The sequence below is a fragment of the Macrotis lagotis genome, chromosome 7, assembly GCF_037893015.1.
Source record: "Macrotis lagotis isolate mMagLag1 chromosome 7, bilby.v1.9.chrom.fasta, whole genome shotgun sequence".
Taxonomy (NCBI): Eukaryota; Metazoa; Chordata; class Mammalia; order Peramelemorphia; family Peramelidae; genus Macrotis; species Macrotis lagotis.
The window spans coordinates 172,175,139-172,192,358 of NC_133664.1; the positions used below are offsets into that span (position 1 = coordinate 172,175,139).

The 17,220-nt window shown below is 35.8% G+C and overlaps 1 protein-coding gene across 7 annotated transcripts in view; it reads left to right on the plus strand.

Annotated features, from left to right (window-relative positions):
• Positions 1–17,220, plus strand: part of FRMD4A (FERM domain containing 4A) — a 573,082-nt gene that overhangs the window by 250,373 nt on the left and 305,489 nt on the right. Inside the window, exon 1 of one of the 7 annotated variants that reach the window (XM_074194088.1) lies at positions 13,233–13,602. The exons of the other annotated variants lie outside the window; for them this stretch is intronic. The gene's annotated coding sequence lies outside the window, so the exon portion shown is untranslated. Of the gene's footprint in view, positions 1–13,232; positions 13,603–17,220 lie in introns of those variants that run through there. 7 annotated transcript variants of the gene reach the window in all.

Consider the following 17,220-nt stretch of genomic DNA (forward strand, 5'->3'; position numbering starts at 1 on the left):
TCCTGAAAAGCTGAGTACTGAAAAAGTCCACCCAAGTCAAACATATTTTCAAGTCTTTTCATTTTCTCTTAGAGAAAATGTGTAGAAATGGCAAGCAAACTTGCTTTCTCAGATGCTTTAATTAATTATAAATTTCTATTCTCCTGTAGGGTGCCTCTCAGGTAGACAGAAAAGTGACATTCACATCTGACTATATGGAATCAGAGAAGAAGATGTGTCATATAGTAATGAACATATATTATGAGCTGTCACATAGTGGGGTTTGGGAAAAAATGTTGAAATTCAGAACACCTTCAGATACATTTCAAGTCAATAATGTGTCATTACTCAAGTTATAATGTGTCAATGGAGCACAGACAGGGTTTCTTCTGAGAAAGTCTATTGCATTTTTCACTCAGGTAAATCCACAGACAGATATTAAAGAGTATCAGTAAAGGATGAACAGTCCACTCAAAGGAAAAAGTGAGGATTTAGAGCAATGAGATTTGTAAGTGACCAAGCAAAGTCATTGCTTATGATTTACTTCCTGGAGTTCAATTATGTGGGCTCTCATTTAACCTCATGATGCATAAATTTTGGATTTAATGCATATTAAATCTCATAACATTCAACATAGTTCAGATATGATACATGTACATACACTTACTTATTTAGGAGTGGAAGTAGTCTTGTGATTTAATTTAAGGAAATCCCTAAATATGAAAACTCTCTCCATTGATGCAAATCAGAAATTTATATGCAATTTTTAATTTTAGTTATCTGGGTCAGAAAGAGTCTAAATGACTTGCCTATGTCACATCTACTATGTGTCTGAAATAGGGCTTAAACTCAATTTTTCCTGACTTTTCAATTAGCTCTTTATCTACTATATAATACTAACCCTCATCAAAAGTTTAAGAATAGAGACAAGGACTGATTATTATATTATAAAATCAATATTTTACTAATATAGGAAATACCTGCATGAGGAAACTCTCTCTACCAATTCAGGTCAGTACCTTCCCTAAAACTTAGCATCATTCAGAATTGTGTATAGTGCTGAGAAATCAGATCACTCCAGATCAGTCTGCATATGTCAGAGAATGGATTTGAATCCAAGTCTCCTTGACTTTGACACTGACTTTCCATCATCTTTATGTCCAGTATTCCACACTATGTATTCACTAATGAACTTGGCCCAGGTTTGCTAGCATACCTGGACATGCCACACACTATACTACTATGAGATACTTGCACAAGGTATACAAAATATTTCCATGGATGAAGGGAGGAAAGACTATAGACAAAAGATGTTAAATCCCATGTCCTTAATTCATACAAATAAGAAGGAAAACTGGTACTTTTAAAAAAATGACAATTATTTTTACATGAGATAATCATAATAGTAACTCCATTTATCTCTCTGCAACACATTACAGTTTATATTATAACAACCCTGAAAGAGAAGTAATTTGAATATTATTATCTCTATTTGACAGATAGAACTATACTCATGGAGTTTAGGCAATCTACCTAAGGTTACACAGTTCTTACATAGAGTAGTTACAACATGAACCTATGTCCCTGAATTCCTGGTCTCCTGCCTGCTCCCTCTATTCTACAGGAAGACAAGCTAGAGATTGTTCAAGAGGGTGAAAACTGGCGTGTCTAAAGTCAGATAGGAAAGTCCACAGAGAAAACATCACATTGATTGCTCTTGTTTTTTAGGACTTACTCAAAATGATCATAACTCCTTAAAGAAAACCCATGTATATATGTATTTTCACATCTATATCAAAAGCAATACTGACATGTTACTGAATTATAAGCCAAGAGTATCAATGTGCATATGAAGATGTCTTTAGATATGCAATGTCAGCTAGTTTGGGCACCCTTACCAAATAAATTCCTCATAGTTTAGATTAAAGGGGACAATTTACTGAAATGATTAAGGATGGTATGATTGGGGGTCAACTTTAGGCACAATTGTAAGGTATATGAAATTTGTTATTATCCCTATCCTCCCCATCAGTGGCACTTTCTTTCCCGCTGGGTCTCTCTACTTCCATGACTAGGTGTCTATCTTTTGAAACACTTTCCACTGCTCATCACCAACACAACAGTTCTTTGGAAGGTGGTAAATATTATCAGACACCTGTTCAAAGTATAGGGGCTCCTGGGTGGCACAGTGGCTAGAGTACTGGGCCTAGAGTCAAGAAAACCTAGATTCAAATTTGGCCTCAGACACTTATTAGTTGTATGACTGGGGAAGTCACATAACTCTGTTTGCTTCAGTTTTCCTCTTTTTTTAAAACAAGCTTAAGAAGAAAATGGCAAACCACTCTTGTATCTTTGCCAAGAAAATTCCAAATGGGCTCAGGTAAAATTGGAAATGACTGAAAAATGACTGAGCAATAGAAAATTTAAAATATAACTTTTTTCTACAGTTATTCCCCTTTATAAAAGTCACAGTGGGGACTTCACCACCTTCCCTCCATATGTGTGTCCTCCATCTGCAACTTCCAAGATTATAGACATTACTCATGGTATCTCAGACTTGGATTGCCTCACATCACAATGGCTTGGGGCTTCCCTCCTCAGTCCCACCTTGCAATCAAAGAAAATAATTCACGACTCTACTACTCTTTCATTAGAGAGTAAAAACTGTCTTTCATGCAATCTCATCAATTTCATTAATATCACTGATTTGATGAACCAAATGTTGAGAATTCTGCCCATCATAAGGGCTCTGTGGTTACTTTAGGCTCACTAAAACAAAACTATATCCTTGGTTGAAACCATCTCTGATACCTTTGACAAAGAAATAGTTTCCCCTTGTTTCTTGGGTGGGAGAGACAGTCAACGGGAAGGGTTAAGCAACAGGGGACCTAAGAAATGGATTCATTTTGATTCACCTAGTGTGTATTAAGTACCTATAAGGATTGAAGCATTATCATAGGTATCTGGGGATACAATAATAAAAAAAAAATTTTATGGAAATAATCTGACTCTACAATAGTTTAGATCACAGAGTATAGAAAATTGACCTTGGATGAATTCTTTTATTTACTATATTTATTATATATAAATTATATGTAATTTGTCATATATAATTTATGTGTAAAATGTAATTTATTGTTGTTTAGTCATTTATTTAGTTGAGTCTGAATCTTCATGATCCTATTTATGGTTTTCTTGGCAAGAAACTGGAATATTTTGCCATTTCCTTCTCCTGTTCACGTTGCAGATGAGGAAATTGAAGCAACAGTTAAGCCTAGGGTCATATAGGAGTAAATGTGAGACCGAATTCGAACTCAGGAAGATGAGCCTTCCTGATTTCAAGTCCAACACTTATACATTGTACTACCTGGTAGCTAATATTACATATTAATTAAAAGTCAAGCATTATTTTTATTAAACATTCAAAGTCTTTATATTGTGATGTCTATTTTCACTTTGGAAATTCAACTTAATCATTCTAGGGTTTGTTTATTAAAGCGTCATTTTGTTGGGGTTTTAGTTGTGGAGTTTTTGTTGGAATTTTTTCCCAAATCAAGTAGAATTTGAGGATTTATTATTAGTCCACTTATTAAGTGCCTACTAAGTGCAAGATCATTCTGGGGTAGGAGCAGGGAGGAAGAATGGGACAAACATCCCCAAAAGGGCAAGAGTGGTAGTAGGGGAGGAAACTTCCCTGTCCTCAAAGAGATAATAGTCTACTGGATCAGAGGGTAAAGGGCCCAGGAGAAAGAAGATATTGGGAAAGGGTAAACTGAATCATTCATCTATTAATAAATTGAATGAATTTGTCCAAATTATGATTGTAAAATAATTGATCATTTTATTGTGTTTTTCATTAGCTAAGTTGATTTAGTTATGCAATCACAATTGGTCATCCATACATTGTTAGTTTTATTTTAAGTGATAAAAAACAAAACTAAATGTACATTTAGGCCTTTGAATAAAACTCTTGAAAAGTAACATTTTAACATTCTAAAATCTTTTAACATAGAAATTAACAAGTTGGCAATTTGTCATTTTATAATAGAACCAAGTTAGGAAAAAAATTCCCGTGCTAACTTGACATAGAATGTTTTAGGGAAATGCCTAAGGAAGAGCCCTGAGCTTTAATAGGAAAGCTATTAGATAAGACATCTGCTTTCCATTTTCAAGAGGATCATCAACTTTTAATGTAACTTTATTTTCACTGAAGTTTAATTTCTTTGTTTATAAAATTGTATTCTGAATATAACATTTTCTTTTCCCCTTCTTAGCTGCTCTCTAGAATAATATCTCATGAGTTATATAATTTTAAACTATAATTTAAACTCTTTGTTATCTTATATGGTCATTCTTTTTTTTGGCTTCTTTTTTTCTTTTATTTATTTATTTACTTGTTTTCATCCATATGCACATGTATATTTTTATGTTATAAAACTTTCCTTTCATGCTCCCTTCCTAATTAGTTCAGTGGCGAACAGTCAGGTTAGCATTGTGCATACATATTTTTGATAAACTTGTTTACAGATTAGTTATTTTCAGTATGAGGAATTAGGATTAAGGGAAAGAGAAACATAAGAGATAATTTTTATAGAATGTTCAGTAGATTCTGAAGAGGTTCTGTGTGTGTGTGTGTGTGTGTGTGTGTGTGTGTGTGTGTGTGTGTATGTGTGTTTTGTTTTTCTTCCTCTGGATGGGGATAACATTGTCTCTAGCTGGTCTAATACAGTTGTCCTAGCTCTTTGAATTGCTAAGAGGAGCTACTTCCATCAAGGTTGCTCATCTCACAATGTTGTTGCTAATGTATACATTATTCTTTTGATACTGTGGTCATTCTTGTTAATCAGATCTGATATTCTTGTTAATCAAATTTATGGTCTAATGAAAGCTATATGTTTGTCCCTGATATGGATTACTAATTTTTAAAAGAAATTAGAATGCAATGAAATATGTAACTAAAATGAGCAAAATTTTAATTTATGATGATTGATTCAGTAGGTATTTTAGGGATTTTCATTGCTTCAATGCCATAATTATGAATATGAATTATCATAACACTGATAAAGTATGAAAATGTCAATTAGTAAAGATTTCTCCATGTGCTTTTCTCTTCTCTTTATGAAGATGGGAAGAAGGATTATTGTTTTGGAATATTGCATAAACTATCAAACACAACACATTGAATAATTTTATAGAATTACTAACTTGTCTTTTTAAAATCCTTCTTAGAAGGGATGATATCGGGGAATGGAGGAGAATGTATATATTGAATGAAGTTGATATGAAACAAAATAAATCTTTTAAAATAAGACATTAAAAATAAACATTGTTAATAGAATTCAATGGAAATAAAGTATTCATTAAATACATACTATGTACAAATGTACTACATCCAGTACTATCTACTAGAGATGAGATAATAGTTTATAGAAAAAGTGTGTGTGTATAAGTGCTTAGTATTTGTTATTATAAAAATAATACACTCACAAGATTAGATTATTCAAAAGCCTAGACACAGAGTTCATTATCTTTCCAGTATCAACATAAAGGTACTATGAAGTAATGGTTTCCCAAATATGTATCATGGACCATCTTTGAGTTGAAAACAGAAGTGTCCAGATAAGTTTAATGATCAGATTTTTTTTATTTTATATGCATGACTTAATCTACATACTTTAATATGTAGCAAAATCAAACATGCACATAGTCTAAAAGTAAAAATAATATTTTAATTTTATTTTCCAGAAAAGCAGTGATAATAAATCTTTTAAGGTTAGCAAAGTGCTTTCTTCCCAATAACACTATGAAGAATATAGTAAAAGTATGATTGTTTCCATTTTGCAAATGGAAATCAAAGTTTTGACAAGTAATGTGATTTGTCCATAGTCATAAACTAGAAACACATAGGAGTACAACTCAGGTCTCAACTCCAAGTAGAAAAGAAATTATGCCACACTAATATACTATCACTGAAAGTAGTTTTCCACCAAATGAGAATAAATATATTTTAGTTGAAAACTTTATAAATCAAGTAAGTATACCTTTCATGTGTTGAATTTTTAATATCCATAATTGAAATATTGTATTCCTTCTGGTTCTGTTTGTCTTTTCTAGAATGCTTTTTTTGGGTTTGTTTAATGTTTGTTTCCAGAATTCACTAGAGTATGCTTGAAGATGAAGATCCAAATCCCTTTCCAGTAAAAACCAATTTTTCCAAAGTATATTTGTTAAAATAAATTATTTCACCACTTTTATTTTATAAAGATTTGTCAAACACTAATGAATAATTTAAATAATCTATGTTAGAGGGGGGGATGAATTATCAAAGTTTATATGGTTTAAGGGGGAAAAAAACTTGTCCAGAAGTTTTTATGACAAAAGTCTTTGAAACTTTCCAAGAATAAAAGATACATAGATTATTTCAGTATAGAAAAAGTTGGAACACCTCCAAATCCTTTTAGGGGACAAATAATGATTTGGAGACAAATAATGATTTCAGAACTGGATAAAGATAATATTTTAAAGATTAGAGATCAACTCAAATAATGAAATACATGTGCAAAAATACTGAATGAAATATTAGCCAACAGAATATAGCAATAATCAAGAAATAATTCCTAATGATCAAGAAATATTCATTTATATCAAAAGCATGACATACTTAATATCAAAAAGACTATTAATATTATAAAACATGTAAACCAAATATAACATATAACCATATAACAATACAAAAATATTTGACCAAATTCAATATTCATTCAAGATAAAAGTGCTAAAAAGAAAGACTTTTTCTTAACTCATTAAGCATATCTACTTTAAGGCTAGAAGTCAAATAATATGCAATGGAAAATACTAATATAAAGTAAGGATACACACTTTAATAATTTTTGCTTGATGTAGCTGAAGAAATTCTAGCAATTACAATAAGACAGGAAAAAGATATTAGAGAGATAAAGATTAGATGTGAAGATTAGGTTTTCAATGGGTTATAAGCTTAGTGTGACTAAGCAATGTGATAAACCAGCTAAAGAAACTAGTGTAGTTTTAAACCATGAGCAAAGCCTAGCTTTCAGGAATAAGAAGGTGATTCTCTTGTATTTTTTTCTGGTCAAATCACATCTAGACAATTGTATTCATTTATGCACACCACAATTCAGGAGAAAACAATTATAAATGAAAGAGCAATCTAAGAAAACTCAATCCAGGATCTAGATTCAATGGCATATGAGAATTGAATGATGGAAGGTTGATGGGAGAGTGAGGAAAAGTGGGAGAAGAGAGTTTAACCTGGTGAAGAAAAGATTCAAGGGGATATTGGTATCTTTCTTCAAGCAATTGGAGAACTGTCATGTGGATTAAGGATTAGAATTGTTCTCTTTGGCGGTAATGAAGAAAATTAGGAATAGAAACTGAGGAAGTTTCAGAGACAACTTTTGGTGTGATGAGAGGAAAAACTTCACTCTGGAGATAGGAAGTTCCCCTTCATTAAAAGTCTTCAAGCAGAGATTGATAACCATTTGGGAGTATGTTTTAATGGAGTCTCCTTTAATGGTATGGGTCAGAATAAATGTTATCTGAGGTCCTTTTCAAATCTAAAATTATGGAATTCCTATCATGATTGACAGATGACATGATAGTATAGCTGGAAAATTCAACCACCTCAAACAAAAAATGAATATAAACAATATAAATGAGTTCAGCAAAGTTGCAGGGTGCACAATTAACTCACAAAATCATATGCATTATAATTTAATAGTAAGGATCCCAAAAACTGTAATGAAAATATCAATTTACAATAACAACAAAAATAACCAAATCCTTAGTAATTAATCCACCCAAGAATCCATAAGATCTATGAACCTAGGACCTATAAAATTCTAAGGACTAATATAAAAATGAAATAAATCATTGTAGGGATATTCAACATTCATTGATAGATCTAATTAATTTTAACTTTAATTTTAACATATTCAAAATTATTGCATGTATTTAGAACAAAAGTATTCAAAACAGCAACCTTTTGCATAGAACTTCACTAAATTATGATAAAATTTATATGGAAAGATAAGCAGGCAAGAATTTTAATTGTTAACCATAAAATAATGTTAATGAAGGTGATTGTAAACATGACAGCTCTCTGGAATTGGGGGTAGGGAGGAAGAGAAAAAGATAAAAGAGATCAGACACTAGATTAACAACCAAATGTAAAGAGATTGGCATTTAAAAAAACCCAATACTCATTAAATTAACTGATTACTGTCCCTTGGCCAAAAGTTTCATAGCTTTTAAGAAACTATAGTGGAAATTAGTAAGTCTCTTGGAAAATTTTGCCAAATTTTGACTAATTAAAATTAGATATTTCTAAACAAGTTAATTGAGATTACCTTCTGGATAAGGTATTTGAGAATATTTCCAGTGTTTAACAATTCTATGCTATGGTACTTAATATTTTATTCCTAAAAACCTCTAGTCTTTATTAGTTTGTGATATTTCAACTGATTCTTGTCTGTTGCTGAAAAATTTACTCTAATTTTTTTGTCATTGGTCAAAATCCTAAACTGTGATTCCAGTTAAGAAAACAAAACATAACACAATTTTCAGATGTGGTTATAAAGTGATCTATTGACATTATCCAGGTATTATCATTTTAACTCTCTCCTATGAAACTTAAAAATTGAGAATCCTTGTTTTTGTGATTAGAGGTGCTTCATGTTCACTTCATGACTGACAAAGAATTAAAAAAAAAACCCAGTTTATCTTCCTGCCTTCCATCTCTGCTTTTCTTTTTTGTAAAACTATATATATTCCTGTGGTTTCATGTCTATATCTATGACTGTGCTTTTTTTGGTCTTCCTTAAAGATGCCTCATCTTCTTCCCATCTATTAAATATGGGTGTTTCTAAGAGTTCTATCCTGTTTTTCTTGACCTTCCCCATCCTTTCATTATCTAGTTGATTCCTGACTTTAATTATGAGCTCTGTTGATGACTTCCAAATCTTTGTCTGTATCCCAATCTTTCTTCAGAGCTCTAAACTCATACTCATATTTCCAATTGACTAAGTAGATATTGTAAAGACCTGGTTGGTATATGAATATTTCAAAGGTAAAATATATGTAACAGAAATCTTTATCTTACCCCTAAGCATATATTCTCTATACCTTTCTTCTTAATTTCTCTATTGAATCGTGATCTTTCCAGTTGCCCTGGTTTATGATCTTGGAGTCTTCTTTTATTGCCACTTCTCACTGTCATTCCACTTCTTCCTAAATCCCCATCCCAATATACATACATCCAATCAAATGCCAAGTCAGGCTGATTTTTAACTAAGCATATTTCTTGTTGCCCCTTCCTCTCTAATACTGAAACATCCTTAAGTCAAGATTTTTTTCTTAGACTGTGTTGATAGCCTCCTAACCTATCATCACTAGAGATGTCCTTCTAAGCTGGTCTCCAACCACTAGTGAAAAGGAGAAAAGTAGATTTGGGTAGAGGGAAGTAACATCAAACTATATTCAAAAATTAGAAGAGATATTGGGCTTGCTCTGCTTGATCACAAAAAATAAAACTAAGAGAAATGGGTAAAAATTTTGGATAAATATGTAAATTTTATTTATTACATTACATTTATTACATTACATTTCTTAATCTATCCCAAAGTTTAATAGCCTGCTTCACAAGATGGTGGGCCTCACATGAGGTCTTTTAAATTTTTTTAATTTAATTTTTTGTTTCATTTTAAGTTCCAAATTGTCTTCCTCTAAACCTCCCCATCTGTCATTAGAGGTTTCCAGGTAACACACACACACACATATCTATAGCTATCCATAAATGTAAAACCATATTATGCATACTTCTATTTATCTGTTCTTTCTCTGGAGGTGGACACATGAAGTTTAAAAAAAAACCCAGATGTCTACTTATTTGATATATTTTAGAGGCAACCATTCTGAAAGGTATAGTTTGAGTTAGAAGACCTCTGACCTCTGGGATCACTTTTAACTCTGAATGTGTTAGTATTAATGAATTAAGCAGCTCCAAATCTACTCATCACCTAGCCTATCTCTCTGTATTTCATCTTCAATAATAGCAAGAGAAATTTTGCCAAATGTTTGTTAAAATCTAGGGAAACGAGATCTATAGAATTCTGCTGATTTCTTAAAAAAAGAAATGAGGATATGCACAAAAATGGATATGGATAGATCTATTGTAGATAGATAAGAGTGATTGTCTTTGATAATAAAAAGGCAGAGAAAATAAACACATATAACCATGCTACCATTTTCTACCAACAACACTAAAAAATTATAATACAAGCACCATTGCTAACTACCAACCACCTTTTTCCCAGCCTGTGAGTACAGGTGGCAATTAGGAGAGTTATGAATTCAGTACCTTTTATTAGTATTACTTTAAAGAGGCTGAGTATACTGGGATCATGTGAAAACATAGTTGTCAATTCTCAGCAATGGTGTATGATAAAGAGTATTATGACATCCTATTGAGGATTATATCCTAAAAGCTGTGGGAAATAGTTCTCTGTTTTGGTTTTTTCTTATGGTTTAATTTACTTTCAAAAAGTCAAAAAGAAGAGTTGCCTCTAAAATGTCCTTTGTACAAAGAAGATTCAGAAATATTCTTCAGTTTTAGCAGGAGCACTTGGCATGAGAGAATAATCGTGCATAGGAGTACAGTAGAGACCTCATTAGATGGCTTATTCCTACATAAATTTACAGTTGCTACTGAAAAGTAAAGAAACATTACCCTTTTGCTTCTCACTTCCCAAAGGGAAGGGAAAATTTAGAGTGTGTGTGTATATATAAAATATATGTGTTTAAAATATAAAATATTTGTAAATATGTCTATGCATATATATACATATGTAAAATTATTATGATGTTTGTCCTTCTTTCTCCAAGAAGACCATAACATCAGGGAGTTGAGGAAATGATATGCATTTGAGTGAGGGAGTGCTGAGCTAAGTCGCCAGTTTCAATTTTTCCTCCAGTCATCTGGGTCCAATGGCCAGATATGAATCAGGATGACTGGAGAGGGCCCTGGATGCAATGCAATCAGGATTAAGTGACTTGTCCAATGTTACACAGCCAGTAAATCTCAAGTATACACACACACACACTTACACACACACATAATTTGCATATACACACTCTAGAACCCATTATTTAATCAGTCTAGAAAGCCACCGGGTGCGGAGACTACTTCAAAGTAGATTGGCCACAGTTAAGTAATTTATAATCTTAAGAGAAGTACTTGGGAATTGGGAAGATAGGTGACGTTCCCTGAGTAACACACCTAGTTCCTGTTAAAGGGTCATCTTGAATCCAAGTCTTCCTGACTGAAGCAGATTCTCTACCCAATGCCAAAAAAGCCTATATAAATTCTGTCTGACTTCATACAATCAAATCATTGAGTGCATAATAAAGAGTACTAAGATTTGGAGTCAGAAGATTTACCTGCCTGACCTTGGACAAGTCACAACTCGCCACCTGTCCTCTTATACATAAAATGAACAGTTTGGTCTGGATGAACTGTTTTTACCGTAAAACTAAATTATAGCACATGCTGTTGATGATGCTGGTATTAGTCACCTTCTGCAAAGACAGCTTTATGAAGGAATTCCCTTGCATTTGTTAAGAGAAAATACGAACTTTTCCTGCAGACTTTTCTGCAAAGGGTTAATTTCAAACTCCTCTCGGGGTGAGTTCATGACCTTGAGAGATGACTTCTGGGGATCCTGGAGTTTAGGATGTCTGCGCTGCGTGACTGTGACCTGGACTATAGTACTGCTAGATCTGGTAGTGCCTCCTTTGTCTGCGGGGGCATTAATCTAAGAGGGTGAAGAAAAGCGCTTGAAGACACAGCTGTGGTTTGGTTGGATAGTGTCAAGGGATATGGGAGATTCTATTCTAGGTAAGACTGAATTTCAATATCCATGAAAAAGAGGGTGATAGTTCCTGCCTCTTCCCTTATTTTCCCAAGGGTATTCTGGCAATTAAAGTGAAGATGTGTGCCTGGGAAATTGAGCTCCTCAGGCATATAAGCACTCTAGAAATACCATGTGGGTGGAGTTATTATTATGAATGATAATATACTCTGGATTTTTACATTTTTTTTTAAGAAAAACTTGCCTGTTCTTTCTCCACCCTCCCCCAGGTCTGTAGAAATGGAACTCTCCCGCTGAACAGCCTTTCCTTAGTAATTGTAAAATACTTGACAAGAGCCCAGCCAGTTGTCATTGGTTGTCTCACAGGAATTCCCATTTCTAAAGAGTTGAAGGGAGAGTAAAATTCAAGGGCATCAAAAATAAGATGGAGTAGGATTACCACACCTTTGGCTAAGGTAGCTGTCTGGCTAATCGCCAAGACAGGAGAGGGGAAGCTTGCCACTGATCTGGGTTTTCCTTGGGGGAAATTTGGAGTTTCATTTTGAGGAGCTGGCCTCTCCTCAGCCTTCTCGCCTTTCCCCACCCCACAAATACACACATACTCACTTTCTCTCTCTTTACCGGGGAGGTTTTTTCCCCGACTCAGCACAGTGCTTGCCTGCTCGCCAGCATAATTCAAGACATAACTTTGCCTTGATTGCATATGCTGTCGGGAGGAAATTGAAAGATTAACAGTCTGTGGGGCTGCTTTCCCTCGCGCCCCCTCTCTCCCTTCTCTCTCCCTCCCTCCCTTTTTTAAGGGAGGAAGGAACACAAAGGAGGGGGCCCTGCCGCTCTCCCCGGTTTTCGCCGCCTCTCTCTCAGGTCTGGGCAGCAGTTAGCCACCCCGCTGCGAGGCAGGCAGAGCCCGACCCACCGCGCTCTGGCTGAACTCCTTCTCCCTCTGTCTGTACGCCAGGGTCCCTGCCTTTCACATGACCTAGCCGCCGCGTCAGGGCCCGGAGGCTCCCCCGCCGCGCACACACACACACACACCCCTTCTCCTACTCTCTCCTCCCCCCCCCCCCCCCCACGCCACTGGTCCTCCGGTTCCCAGGGTGTTTTTGTCTGCACGTGAGCCTTCGCAGGAGGAGGAGGAGGAGGAGGGAGAAGGAAAAATCAGAATAGGGACTCCTGGAACCTGTAAAGCCGGTGTCCAGGGTGATTGGACAGCAGCTGTGCTTGCATCCCCCAGGCAGGCTGGGTGACCTGCTTGCTTGCTGCTGCTGCTGCTGCTGCTGCTGCCTGCTCCTTCGCGCGAGCTTCTTACCGGGTTGTAAGCTGGGGGGGGGGGGGGGGGGGGGGGCGGTGTTACCTCTCTTCTGACCCGCCCCCGCCTCTCCAAGCTGTCGGAAACAGAAATGGCTGTGGTGCACTCTGGATGGCAGCCAGTGTCTGTGTGAGAGACCGTTAGTGGGGACATGGGATGTGCTAGGGTTGGAGAGACAGGAGCAGCTCCTTGCAGAGAGCGCGCGCGGCCACCGGTCCGAGAGAGGGAGAGGGAGAGGGAGAGGAAGGGCCAGGCCTGAATCCTAGCAAACCACGGATTCAGAGTAATGGATGCTGCCTGTTAGGCCGAGGGCCTGTTGGATCGAGATTTAAGGGGATGCCGCTGCCTGTGGATAATTGGGTTAAAATCTGAAGTTCCCCTGCTACTCGGGAAGTGAGAAGCAAAAAGGTAACGTTTCTTTGTTTTCCACTAGTGATTGCAGTGAGTCAGTGGATCATGCAGCAGTTCTTTCTATTGTAGAATGGTGGACTAGGTTTTTTCCTAAGCATAAAATGCCATATCTCCTGAGCTCTCCAACATTTTGTTTCTCAGCTTGTGAGAGATTTTAAATGCACTCCACGTGAGAATTATACTGTCTCCCTCCTGCCACGCTCTCCCACCTTCCTGGCTTTAGGGAGGCTCTGGCAAAATTTGAATTTCACACACAAAATAGCTGCAGGCTGAACTGTGGAGGGTGCTTTTTTAAAGTCTTCTGTGAAAGTGTTAAAAGAGTGAATATCAATCTTATCATCCTTAGTGGGGGAGAGGGGGGCAGGGTGGGGATGACTGCAGCCGAGCAGGCTGCCAGCCGGCTTCCTAGGACTGTTAAGAATGGACTGTTCTTTTACATTTCAAATGGCTGCTGCAAGTTTAATGCAGAGAAAACGGGGTACTGCAAAGATGGGGAAGGAGGAAGGAAAGAGGTTAGAGAGAAGAAAAGATGGACTGCTGGAAACCACCTTTATTCTGTTTGCATCCAGACAAAATGATTATTTTGGGGGCAACCCACATCGAGAAAGTTCCTACATATTAAATTGGAAAGGGCTGCTTAGTCATCTACTTATAAAGCTGTGTGTACAATCTGTGTGTATACAGAAACTCATTTCCTTTCTTCATTACCTTGTTAGTGGAGCTACTGCCTAGTAGATTCAAGTATCTTTTGCAAAATTTCCAAGGGAAGGCTATTCTAAGACTGTATCTGGCAATCACTTGCTACTAGACATGACTGCTCTGAATGATACAACCATGCTGTTTCTCAGGCAAACCGGCATTCAAAGAAATATGATCTAGTGCCCTTAAAAGACTCTCCTGACCCCACTATGAATGGATAAGGCTTTTTCATTTTTTATTAATGGAGCATTCAGAGACAGAAAGCTGCTATTGTTTCTAGCTTATTTAGGTTTGTAGCTTCCCAGATTTTAAACAGAGCTCCATAGAAGATTGGAGCATGCCTATTTTAAAAGTCTCAGATTCTCAATGGTGATGGCCTAGTGGTTCATTTTTGGAATAAATGACTTTTGCTGTGTTATCTAGTAGTGGGTGGTAGAGGGGATGAATGAGAGGGGAATTCATTTAAGTGCTAGCCTGTGATGCAGGTTTTCCTTACTCAGTCTCTAATATCCCTAATCTTCTTGTCTTCCAAAACTGACCTGGTTGTGAGGAAAAGCATCAGTCAGGGTGACTACAGGACAAATTGCTAACTTATACTCAGCATTAACCCTAAAAAGATGTGGCATGGATTGAGGTTCTGTAATCTATCTATTTCATTTAATAGGTTTAGGTAATTTGGAAAATGTATAACAAGATGTCAAAAAAAATTCTTAGTGCATTTTATTGTCTATATCTTGTTCTTTTTAGAATTATCTCAAATTCATTCATAAACAAATTTGGGGAAAGGCTTACTGTACATTTGTGTGTAATTCATGCTGGGCCAGGAGATTCAAAAAATGAAAGTAGAAGGATTGTGATGATGATTCCCAAAGTGTCAGTTATCTCTTGCACACTGTAATGTGTAAAGGAGAGCCACTTGTGGTGCATTAACTGCTGTTGGCAAATAGAATCATTTTGCTGAGAATGTAGTTTCAGTTTGTTTAAGTACTCAGCATGAATAAGGGTGCTGTGACAAATAGATTTGAAACTATTAGGTCCTGGGTGGTTAAATAGCTACTGTTAATTTAATTGGAGTCAATATTTGAAGACTCATGGAAATCAAAAACATACTGGCCAACCAATGAAGAGTATATTGGCTATAGATTAGCTTAGAAAGCAACACCTAAATTGCAAACTATGATGTATAGGAAAACTAACCCTTTAAAAATGTATGTTCATGCAGTCAGTAACAACAAAGGTTCAGTTTGAATGAGTACCAGAAAATCCAGCTATCCCATTCTCTGTTCTATGAGAAATAAAAGATTACTTGTGATTATTACTATATTCTTTTAGGCATTCAGTACAAACTTATTTTATCAATGATACTGACTATTTATGTAGAAACTTGATCTTGGGGTCTCTTAATTTTAGAATTTATTTATGCCCTGATGGTCAGACTAGTAATAAGTAATTCAGAGAAACTGAGGCAGGGGCAGCTAGGTGGCATAGTGGATAAAGCACCAGCCTTGGAGTCAGGAGTACCTGGGTTCAAATCTGACCTCAGACACTTAATAATACCTAGCTGTGTGGCCTTGGACAAGCCACTTAACTCCATTTGCCTTGCAAAAAAACTAAAAAAAAAACTGAGGCACTATGAGGTCAAATAATTGTATAATCTATTAGAATGTCATTCCAATATGAATAGTGCTCAATTATACAACTATACCTTTAAATAAAAGGAAAGGTACCACATGGAGGTGGGGTGGGGGAAGGAAGGAACAAGAAATTAAAGCTTTTCTAGAATCATAGAACTGAGATAGAGATCATGGAATCAGAATTGCATAGGTTGTGGAAGAAGTAAAGTGAAAGGAAAGTGGTTGTTATGTGATTGATATGTGAAAGGGGTAAGAGAACAGTGATCCTGAAAGAAAGTTCATGGAATGTTTGTTCTGCAGTGTGAAATAATGGTATAGTACTTTCAGAGAGAGCTATTACTATAAACTAGTTCTCTATTACTTTTTTTTCCTATAAGGGTGAAAATATACACTTCTGTTAAGTATATTATGTTAATTGCCTCACATATACTCTGAGGTATGGATTTAGCCTAGCATCAAGAAGACTGACTTGGAAATATCTCAAATCATTTTCAAAATTGAAGGCTTTATCTTCTAAGGTCATTCATATTTTTAAAATATATTGACTTCTTATATGGAAGTATATGTCTAGCTTAATATCCCAGGATAAGAGCTAATGTTTGCAAATTAAAAATTCATAAATGCATTTCAAACAATTTTTTTTGTTTTTGCAAGGCAATGGAGAGGTTAAATGACTTGCCCAAGGTCACACAACTATGTAATTATTAAGTATTTAGCGCTGGATTTGAACTCAAGTCCTCCTGAATTCAAGGCTGGTGCTGTATCCTCTGTTCCACCTACCTGACTCCAAACAATTCCTTTAAGAAGCATGGTAGTCCTTGAGTCACAAATGATTCTGAATATGCTTTTTAAATTTTTGTTATATGTAGATATAGATTGCCATACACACACACACACACACACATATATGTATATATATGTAAATATGTATATGTGTGTGTATGGATACTTTTTCAATTGTTTTAAGGCTTGTGTGACTCTTTCTGACCCCATCTGGAATTTTCTTGGTTAAGATACTATTGTGCTTTGCCCTTTCTTTCTCCAGCTCATTTTACATAGGAGGAAACTGAAGCAAACAGGGTTAAGAGACTTGCTCAAGATTATATGGTTAGGGAGGCTAGGTGGTGCAGTGGATAGAGCACCTGCCCTGGAGTCGGGAGTACCTGAGTTCAAATCTGGCCTTAGGCCTTAGACACTTAATAATTGCCTAGCTGTGTGGCCTTGGGCAAGCCACTTAATCCCATTGCCTTGCAAAAAAAAAAAGATTATATGGCTAGAGACT